Here is a 9,194-nt window from a genome sequence, read left to right on the forward strand (position 1 = left end):
TATGGAGTTTTTCTTATGTGTTTTTTTCAAAAGATAAGTTCTACTAGTTTAGGGATGCAATATTGCTAAAGACAGCAAGGCCAAATTTCTATTCGTTTCTGAGATAAAGGCCTGATAAATGCAAAAAAGTGTAGATTTAGCCCGGTTTAGATGAGGCCATAAAATCCGAACTGGATCTGACAGGACAAAACCCTACTAGGGTTTGTGGGGTGCGCCTCTTAAAGGTTAATTTTTGTGAAATAAGAAGAAGAATGCATGAATGATAACATTCATCATTTGACAAAAACAGCTGTTTGTATAACAGTTGACAATTCTGACGTAAAGGGGGAAATAAAAGAAAACAAAGAGGGAAAGGAGAAAATGATTTGACAGGATGATCTTTCCTGCCAAAAAAAGGCCGGAAGATTTGCCTTTTTTGGATTTACCTTTGAAGAAGATTGGATGTGTGGCTCCAACCAACCAGCAAAAAAAAACAGCAAGACAGTTTTTGGTCAGGAAGAACTTTATTTATAGATGAATACCAATTAATTCATTTATTCAACCTGTTGTGAAGATAAATAAAGAAAACAAATACAAAATACAAAGCTATCTACACAAAATTTTAAGCCTAAACAAGTGAATTTAAACTAAATTAAAAGACTTAAAGGCTAAAAGAACGAATAGCAAACTGAAAATGAATTGAAACATGAGTTAAAAATTTGAAAGATAAATTATAAACACTTAAATCTAAGCTCAACAAAATTTAAAGCTAAACAAGTTTTAAAACTAAACTAATCGGAAAACTAAATACATCTAAAAACTAAATCTGTAAACTAAATACATCCTAAAGCTATACTGCTGGAAGCCACACCATCGCCCATCCAATCCAACGAGGGAGGCGCAGATATTCCTTGCATTGCCAGTCCGGCATGCCTCGGTATAATCCCAATTGACGTATCCAACTTCATACTCGGACGGACAGACGGACGACAGCATCATAATTAAATTCCGCGTAGTTCACATGAAAAGAAAAGAATAAGCAAAAGGTTTATTATTAGAAAGGGAAAAACAAGCTAGATTTATAGTTTATAGTTACCTTGGTTTTGCGGGTACAGGCATAAAACCTTGCATTGAGCTCACTTCAGGGTTAGGAAGCCGTTGTTCATAATTTCACCGCAAAGATTTGGAAAGCGGTATTCTAGGTTGTTGCTCCTGTTTCTACATAAAGAAAAGTACAATCAGCTTAAGTCCATATCGAACACGGAATATAATTATCCAGCTAATACTATATACATAAAGACATACGTACATATTGGGATCATAAATAGCCGTTACCACATCACCACTAGCAGTCCGAAAACCTGGAAATAGAAGGAAGAAGAAAGACGATCGTTAGAATATCCTGATAAATTTTAATCTATAAATGATATTAATTGATCAATTTGTCAATCCTTTGAACTCTACTGTTTTCTTCAGTTTTCCTATTTACTTTTTTCTTTTTGATTAATGCTTGTGTCCATGGTTTTGATTGTCATTTACATAGCTGGTAATTGCTTGGATAAATAAAGAATGTATTCTGAGTTGAATTTGAAAATCATGTTTTCGGCCTAAAACCCTATTAATTAGGTGGTGGGGATGGAATAAACAAGGTAAGTAAAGGGTCAAACTTGGGACGTCGGAATAGCATAGACGTCATGGCGAGAGGTGTTCTCAGTGGGAGGGCTAAATCTCCTGGTTGGTCAGCCGCCAGGAGAGCTGTTTCAGTAGGATATATTAGGTCAGGGTGAGTTCAGATATTAAGTTTTAGCTTAGATTAATTTTCTTAACAGGCGTATTTCAGGCTTCATTTTAATTTCCCCTTTTTGCTTTTTGAAAGACCGGTATGATTTTTTTTTGTCAACCGAACAGTCAACGAGTGGCAAGAACCACCCCTCAGCCGACGAGCCATAGCCGCGCTAAACGCCAGCATACCGGCAATGCCACTCAATGACAAAACCTGGCGAATTTTCGCTCATTTTAGAACCCCGGTTGCTACAAAATGGCGCCCAGAACGTGGGGCCTGAAATATGTCTTTAGTTTAAATAGGTTTAGAAATAGATACGTTTTCTGCTCGTTTGTTCTCAATAAGTCCCGTCTAGGTAGTTAAAGAGTCCCTGGCGCGTTGCTATATTGCTGGCCCGAGAAGAAAACATCTGTTTTTGTATAAGCAACATGGTTAGGTTAGTCTATCGCTAGTGTCTTAGTTGTAGTGTTTATTTAATAGGACTTCTAATCGTACTAGTTGGTAGGAAACCTTTCCTATGTTATATTGTATTTCTTTTAGTTGTTTAGTTTTGCAATAGCCATTACCAACATTAGCCAATTCCTCAGGTTAATCATCCTCATGCGTGGAGACCCATCTGAACGAGCCGTAGAGAGCTGGTAGATGCGCTGCTACCCGAATGTGAATGGTAAAGCTTGGGAGAATTTGGCAAGTGTTGGCAAGTTCCCCTTAAGGAGAATTCCAGCCATTTTTAGTTTAGTTTTTAGTTTTAATAGCCAAAATGAGCAGTCGGTTTAGAGTGTAAACGCTGGCTTACCCAAGGGTTCCATCGGACCTGCGATAATCGTGGCTTAGACCATGGATCGTAGTTGTCATGGGATATCCGCAGGGAGGTCAGTACCAGCTGTTCATTCCACTATGCATTCATTCCTTTTTGTTTTTAGCTCGAACTCACCATATACCTGTAGATAGAAGATAAGAAATGGGTTAGAACTTTATACTCCTATTGAAACAGTATGTTTGACCTTTACTTACCTTTGTTTTGACCAGTAATCCCACCACCTGATTTCGATACGTATAGTTACATTTCTTCTCAAAGAATATTCCTGCTCGACAGTAGGATTTGGATTTTGGAAGTGCCTGTGAAAGTGAAGAGTGATAAGAAATTTGAATTACATTGAATTGAATATTTTGAATTGTTATTTAGAATTTTAGTACATTTGCGCAACTTGGTAATTGTAGCGAAATTGGATTACTCTGAATTAATCTGGATTTAAAGTTAGATTTGAATTGGAATTTTTGGCCAAGTTTGGCAATTTTAAATATTTGATTGAATTTAAATTTTATGAATAATTGGTTTAAATTTACGGAAGTACATTGATAGGTTGTGTGTATTCGATAATACGTAGAGATTTTTGCACTTTTTTGAAGATTGATTTAAATTGAATTTTGGCAAATTGAAAAGTTTCATAAACATTACTTTAATTTTTCCTAGCAACATTGAGTGCGAGGACAGATCTATTTTTTTTTTTTTTTTTGTGGTTGTGTGGCGGCGGTGTCTGCTTTACTTTGGGTATACCTTTTGTTGCTCTAATACTTCTGATAGAAGGTTGGGTCTTTGGGTTTGAGTAATAAAGTTAATAGGAAAATGCCTAGTACCAGGTCGACGGAGAGAGACTCTATGGGTAGGCCTATCCTAGGGCAGAGTAGGGTAGTTTCCGCGACCACTACAGCCATCAGTTTGGCCACGACCTCCAATAATGTTCCTACTACAGCCCCCAGCATGCCTAACGTGACACAAATTGCGACTACTGCTGCTCATAATGTCCCCGTTACCAGTCACAATGCCCAGATACCGGCACAGGGAGTTTCGGCAGCACCTGCGAACATTCCTGCCATCGTAGCTGCAGCAAGGCCCGGTTCGTCGGAAGCACCACCAGTTCCCTCAGACCTCCAAGATGCCCTCAATACGTCCAACGCGTCGTTTTGGTCCCATGGCACTATATCGTCTCCGAACTACAGTGTCTTGACCGGGTTGCAAAACAGACCAACAGCACCAGCAGCAGTCGGGGCTGGGGTTAGAGAGATAATAAACACAGCGGTATCAATATCCCAGCTCCAATTTCGTCAACAGGAAGAGGAGAGATTGACATCGTTGATACCAAGAATCGCAGAGGCCACCAGACGCTCGATGTTGGTTGGTGGCGACCCCATGGATCGTTTGTTTCCATCAGCCAGTTGGACGATGCCAAGTGCGGCTGCCCAAGCACAAGCTCGTGCATCTTTGGAGTCGGCCATCCTCAGCTCCCAAGCGTTGGCGTCGAACTTAAGGTCGCAGCAGGCGCAGTCGAATCTACCAACCGGTCTCCCGACGCAAGTACCACAGCCAGCTCCATTCCCCTATGCGCAAGTGCCGACTACCAATTCACTACCAGCACCAGCATCCAATCCGGCACCAACAGACTATCCACGTAGGCCTCAGCCACAACCACCTTTCCAGTATCCGCAGATACCGAGAAGCAACGTACCACCAGTTTCCAATCATGCACCAATGGACTACTCCTGTAGGCCGCCGCAACAACCTCCATTCCCGTACTCGCAGATACCGACAAGCAATCTACCACCAGCTCCTAATCCGGTAACACCAGGACCTTTCCCCTACCCACCACCAAGTTTATCCGTGCCTCCTCCAGCTACCACAGTTCCGACACAAACCATTTATGGTTCAGAGGCCTCGGGGCGTTTCAACTTGGCGAAATGGGGAGTATGCTTCGACGGTACGGACAAGACAATGAATGTCCAGGACAATGAATGTCCGGGTGGGAGAGCTGAAAAGGGATTATAACTGCCCCGATGATGTGTTTCTCAAAAAGTTCCACCAGCTGTTGGAAAAGCCAGCCTTAGATTGGTACTGGGACAGGAGGAAGTTCGTACAATTCCGTTCATGGAGCGAAATAGAAAACGCTCTGCTATCGCAATACCAACGGTTTGAAAATGAGTTCCAAATTCAGATGCAGATATTGAATCGCCGTCAACTTCCACATGAATCTTTTGAAGAATTTTACAATGCTGTTTTAAGGCTCCGGACACAGCAAAAAGCTCCTTACAAAGAACATGAGATGGTAGAAATTATGAGAGGCAACCTAAAACCATCCCTGGCACAAATGATATTCTCGGCTCAGATATACAACCTTGGCGAGTTCTACAGGCAAGTAAAAAGGGCCGAAAATTTGTTGGTAAGCCAGAGGCAACAACGATACAACGCACCACAGAGAGTGCATGAACTCGCCTGGCAAGCTGAGGAGGACTATCCACAGGAGTTGGAAATCGATGCTGTTAGCACGCCGGCGAAATATAAATGCTGGAACTGTGGAGTTTTGGGTCATAGCTGGATGGACTGTAGGGAGCCACGGAAATTGTTTTGTTACAGATGTGGTCATGAGGGAGTCACCGTTCTAGATTGTCCCAAGTGTCAGGGAAACAGGTCCCGGAACCCACCGCAGTCTGGGCAGGTGAGGTCGACCCCAGTCTAAGCCCAGAAAGTGTAGATAATAAATATAGTGGTAGTGTTAAGGTAAAAATTTTAAAGAATGTTGAGCGAGGAGAATTGGAGTGAGAGGGTAAACCTAAGTTGAGGGAATTGAAACCTCTTCATGTCCGCATAAGGGAGTACAATGAGGCTAAGGCGAGAATTTTCGGTCAGATTTCCAATAAAGTGAGGAAAGCTAGGGAACGGTATAAGAAGAGGAGGCGCATTCGGCAGGAGATAGCTTCGGCTACAATCTTCGAGGGAGAGGATAATCGGTTGTATACCAAACTAGACATTAACGGTCAAGAGATAGAGGGTCTTCTAGATAGTGGTGCTACGGTTTCATGCCTAGGTAAGGATTGCCTTGAGTTTGTTGAAAGGGCGGGATTAGCTATTGGCCAGTTCCACTCTTTCATCAAAACCGCTGATGGTAGCCCACACAAAATTTTTGGTAAAGTAACGACCGACGTCAAATTCAGGAAACAGGAGCATCCCATCACGTTTTATCTGGTTCCATCTCTGAGTCGTGCACTGTTTCTGGGTGTAGACTTCATGAGATGTTTTCGTCTTTTTGCTCAGGTCGATGGTTTGTCTCTCCATGAAGTGAGTCTCGGCGATGCCGAAGTGATCGATGATGTTAAGACCCATACTCTGTCCGATGAGCAACGAATACGTTTGCAAAATGTGAAGGACAAGTTCCCATGCTTTACCAAGTATGGTCTGGGAAAGACTAAAGCTGAGGTCCATTCAATCGACACTCGTGATGCAACTCCGGTGAAAGATAGGCACTATCCTGTTTCCCCGGCTGTGCAGAAACTTATGTATGCGGAACTGGACAGAATGCTTGACCTAGGTGTAATTGAAGAAAGCGAGAGTCCATGGAGTCATCCGGTCACTTTAGTCCGAAAGGGCGAGAAGAACCGTTTGTGCCTGGACGCTCGCAAACTCAACGCACTAACAGTCAAGGATGCATATCCTTTGCCGCATATAGAGGGTCTGCTCAGTCGGCTGGGGGATACCTATTTTATTTCTAGTGTCGATCTGAAGGATGCGTTCTGGCAAATTCCATTAGATCCATCCAGTAGAGAGAAAACTGCATTCACGGTGCCCGGACGACCACTTTACCATTTTACGGTCATGCCCTTTGGTCTGTGCAATGCAGCCCAAAGGTTATGCCGTCTCATGGATAAGGTGATCCCTGGCGCACTTCGTGATAGAGTTTTCGTCTATTTGGATGATCTATTGGTAGTTTCGCCAGACTTCGACACTCACCTGAGATTGTTAGAGCAAGTGGCCGATTGTTTGGCAAAGGCGGGACTCACGATAAATGTGACCAAATCGAAGTTCTGCTTCAAAGAACTGAGATATTTGGGTTACATTGTGGGAGGAGGCAAGCTGAAACCTGATCCGGCAAAAGTGGAGACAATCATGAAGTTTACATATCCAAAGACTGCGAAGCAGGTGAGGAGTTTTATGGGCACAGCAGGGTGGTATAGAAGGTTTATAGCCGACTTTGCCACCATAGCTGCTCCCATATTTGAAACCCTGAAAAAGGGCAAACAGTTTATCTTCTCAGAGGAGGCCAAGATAGCATTTGACTCGTTGAAAAAGGCATTGGTTACCAGTCCAGTTCTGACACATCCAGATTTCTCGAGACATTTCTTCGTCCAGTGCGATGCCTCAGATTTGGGAATAGGGGCGGTGTTGTTTCAGAGGGATGATGAGGGTGGCGAGCACCCAATCGCCTATTTCTCCCAGAAGTTAACCTCCGCTCAGAAAAACTACTCTGTGACAGAGAGGGAGTGCCTGGCAGTGGTGATGGCCATTCGGAAGTTTAGGCCATATATCGAACTTATGCCCTTCTCTGTCATCACTGACCACAGCAGCCTGAAGTGGCTGATGTCACATAGGGATCTGAGCGGAAGGTTAGCGAGGTGGAGCCTCCAACTGCAGGCGTACTCGTTTGATATCGAGCATCGCAAGGGCACACAGAATATTGTCCCAGACACTCTTTCACGATACAACATGGAGGAAGTGTCACTGGATGTGTCGTCCTTAATCGATCTGGAGTCGCCAGCCTTTCAATCTGATGAATACAGGGAATTAATTGTCACGATTCAGTACAATTCTTCTCAACTTCCCGATCTGAAGGTCGTTGATGATCTAGTGTATAAGAGAACTCGTGTCTATGACGGTATTCCCCTCAACGAGGATTTTTGTTGGAAATTATGGGTACCTAAAGAGCTAACCCAGGAAATAATCGAAAAGGCCCATTGCCCACCCCAAGCTGCTCATGGAGGTTTCCACAAAACCTTAAAGAGGGTGAAAGAATACTTCTTTTGGCCCAATCAAAATGTGCAAATCCGAAATTTTATTCAAAATTGTGTCATCTGCAAGGAGACGAACCCAGCCAATACAACCTTGAGGCCTCCTATGGGGGCCGAGATAGGGACCAGTAGACCTTTTCAAAGGATCTACATTGATTTCATGGGACCGTACCCTAGGACAAAGAATGGAAATAGTTTCATTTTCATCGTTGTAGATCACCTATCTAAATTTGTTTTACTAAGGGCGATGACCAAAGCCAACACTAAAAATGTTGTTAAATTTTTAATCAGCGAAGTTTTCCATAAGTTCGGGACCCCCGAAACCATTGTTTCGGACAATGGTAAGCAATTTACCAGCAAGGAATTTGCTGACCTAGTAAGCAATTTTGGGATCAAACACGTTAGGACTGCCTTCCACTCTCCTCAAGCAAACGCTTCAGAGAGAGTGAATCAGTCAATATTGGCGGCCATACGATCATATTTGGGTGAGGATCACCGCGAGTGGGACAAAAACTTGTCCGAGATAGAGTGTTCACTTAGGTCTTCAGTACACAGTTCAATCGGAGTTACACCGTACTTTGCACTCTTCGGAGTAAATATGGTTACGCATGGCAGCATCTACAAGCTGTCCCGAAAATTAGAGCTCCTTAATGATCCTGAAATCTCCATGACCCCCATGGCAGTAAAACAAGACCTGGTTAGGGACAAGATTAGAAACAGCTTGCATCAGGCATATCTTAGAAACGAGAAATCGTACAACATGAGAAGTCGCAAAATTAAATTCATCCCTGGTCAAGAGGTTTACCGCCGAAGTTTTAGGCAAAGCGATTTCAAGAATAACTATAATGCAAAGCTGGATAAGAAATTTTTTAAATGCCGCATAGTCAAACCTATTGGTAATTGCCTCTATGAAGTAGAGGACCTGAAAGGTAATCCTATTGGCATCTTTCATGCCAAGGATTTGAAACAGTAGAATCCCTGACTCACAAAATGATTGCTCGCATTCCTCTTCAATAGTCTTTTTTTCCTTTAGTATATAACCTTTATAAGAAGTTTCAAACCTGGATTCAAAATGAAGTTTTTTTGAAACATATGGTATTTAAAGTAGCTACAGATAGTATAGTTTTTTTACTAGTAGCCCTATAATTCGTTCAGAATGAATTTACTTGAATTGCTAGTAAGCGAATTATGGGGGTAAATTAGATTAGCTGCTGGCCAGCAATTCTCTTTAAATAGTCGAAATGGATGGAAATTGTTGGAAGGAAAATAATATATGAAATTTGCTTATTCTTACGAGAATTTGGAAGTCATTGAAACATGCGAATTTCGTTTGCACCTAGGGGAAACAAATTTCAATTAGCTCAGAAAGGAAGCAATCTATAATCTTATCCTAATGTAAGAAAGACAGCTGCAAAAAAAAAATCTTGTTAGATGAAGGTATTGAAATACTAATATAGTAACTTACGTTTTTTTTTTTTTTTTTTTGACAAATCGTCCTTTTTAGTTCTAATCAGGTTCTGGTAAATCCTTTTCCAGATCATAAACAATTGACAGTATTAATCCAACGGTGTGTATTTTGCGGTCGGATACATTGACA

The 9,194-nt window shown here is 42.2% G+C and overlaps 1 long non-coding RNA gene across 2 annotated transcripts; it reads right to left on the bottom strand.

Moving 5' to 3' along the window:
• Window positions 1-365: 365 nt before the first annotated feature.
• LOC141391804 (uncharacterized) lies at window positions 366-8,997 on the bottom strand. 2 transcript variants are annotated; one of them, XR_012409721.1, is made up of 5 exons: window positions 8,892-8,997; window positions 2,777-2,881; window positions 2,559-2,703; window positions 1,289-1,340; window positions 366-1,197 (listed from the first exon to the last, which is right to left on the bottom strand). It is a non-coding gene; the product is annotated as an uncharacterized lncRNA (long non-coding RNA). The 2 variants fall into 2 exon arrangements; XR_012409720.1 differs by lacking the exon at window positions 8,892-8,997 and having other exon boundaries at window positions 2,777-3,094.
• Window positions 8,998-9,194: the final 197 nt, after the last annotated feature.

The sequence above is a fragment of the Musca autumnalis genome, unplaced genomic scaffold (assembly GCF_047663935.1).
Source record: "Musca autumnalis isolate F117 unplaced genomic scaffold, ASM4766393v1 scaffold_113, whole genome shotgun sequence".
Lineage (NCBI taxonomy): Eukaryota > Metazoa > Arthropoda > Insecta > Diptera > Muscidae > Musca > Musca autumnalis.